Source organism: Tenrec ecaudatus, chromosome 1, assembly GCF_050624435.1.
Source record: "Tenrec ecaudatus isolate mTenEca1 chromosome 1, mTenEca1.hap1, whole genome shotgun sequence".
In the NCBI taxonomy this organism is placed as follows: Eukaryota; Metazoa; Chordata; class Mammalia; order Afrosoricida; family Tenrecidae; genus Tenrec; species Tenrec ecaudatus.
In genome coordinates this window covers 308,137,483-308,139,481 of record NC_134530.1, presented here as the reverse complement: position 1 = coordinate 308,139,481, position 1,999 = coordinate 308,137,483, and positions in this window count along the sequence as shown.

Sequence of the window (1,999 nt, the reverse complement as noted above, 5' to 3'; positions counted from 1 at the left end):
TGTAGATTTCAAATCTCCTCTGAGCAATATTTTCTTTGTGTGGTCATCAAAGAGCACATTGGATGAATGAACCATGGGATGGCATCATTAAATATTCCTTCTATTATTTTGGTTCACTGACCTTAAAAGCCAGTTATAAGGTATGTGAGGCCCTTTCTACGCTACATATCACAGATATTTTGCTTAAATATAATAGAAAATAGTGGAAGGAAAATGATGGATCAAGATATTGCAATGTCAGGAAAACACTTTTCATAAATTAAACATTATAAATGCCCCATGACCAACACATAATGTAGACAACAGAAAAATGGGTAAAGGGAGACAGTGGTCAGGGTAAAACATGAAAAAAAAATTTATAAATTATCCAGGATTACTGAGTGAGGAAGGATTGGGGTTGGGGTGAGAGGAATGAGGAGCTGGTTCCAAGGGCTCAAGTAGAAAGAAAATGTTTTGAAAATGATAATAGCAACAGATATACAAATGTTCTTGATGCAATGGATGCATCCATGGATTGTGATAATAGTTGTATGAGCCCCCAATTAAATGATTTTTTTTAATGACCCATTTATGTCTTTTCTGTCTCCACTAAGGCAGCTGTCTTGATCTTGCTGTGAGCTGGTGTTTGAGGGATACTCCCTGCTTCAGATTTACCATCATCATGAATCAAGGAAAGTTAGCCAAACTTCAGGCTCAGGTCTAGACAGGGGTGCACCTCACAGAAATATGAAGTTGGTATATAGAACAGCTACAGTTGATGACAAAAAGCTTCAGAGATCTCTTTAATAATTGGATGTAAGTAATATAGCTAGTATTGAAGAGATAAACATGATTAAAGGGGATAGAATACCATTCATTTTGTTTTAACTATCCTAAGGTATAATCTCCTCTCTCTGCTAACACATTTGCTCTTACTGGTCATGCAGAAGCCAAACCATTCGCAGAAATGTCTCCTGAAATAGTAAGTCATCTTGTTGCTGACAGCTTCACAAGTCTTAGCAAATGAGCTGAACAGTTCCCAAGGCAAGTGTTGTAGCAAAATCCCAAAGACAGAAGACATTGATGAGGAAGATGATGACGATGTTCCAGATCTCATAGAAAATTTTGAGGGGGCATCGACGAATGAAAGCTAACTAAAATCCTTCCTGCTTTATGGAAATTGACAGGGATAGATTTAACAGCTCAGCTATGTGGTTCTAAAGTTTACAGACATAGAGAACATCACCTTTTCCTAGGTCAGTCATATTAATATTTTGTGTACTAATGATGCTGTTTGTTCAGCATTTTTGGTCATTTGATTTTCATTTTGCACTTCCACCCAGGATCAAATATTTTGGTCAAACTGCAAAGTCTCCGTGAAGTCTCAGGGTGATTGGGGGTTTGATCCTGGATTTTGTTTGTTTTTGTGTGTGTGTGTGTGTGTGAATTTTGTGTCTGAGTGTGTGTATGTATGTGTGTGTGTGTACGTGTACAGTACAAAACAAATTGGAAAACTTTTAATAATCCTCCCCCTTGCTCTACTGTAATTGTTCTAAACAGATATTTTCTTCAACTGTTTTACGCACATGCTTTAGATAAAATATGTAGCATAAATAAAATAGCATGCAGCATAAACTTCACTGGTTTAAAATACAGGCTGTGTTTTAAAATATGCTCACGTGTGACCACTCTAGCTGCATGTTCTGTTTCATCTTGTTCATATTCAATATCTCTAAATATTCTATTTTAAATCTCTACAAATTTGACTCATTCAAGTATTATTTCATTTTGGCTTTAAATTGTATTTAATCCAGTTATGGTAAACATTGACTGATACGCTTATTGCTCAGTTTATTTTTACTAAAGTACACTATATACTATTTACTAGAACATACTACAATGCACTAGAAAATATATAGCCTGTCACTTTTCTGAGAGAAACTTACAATGTTGCAGCCTGATTTATAGGATATAATAGGTAAAGGGTAGTGATTTTTGGTATATTAACAATATATAAAGT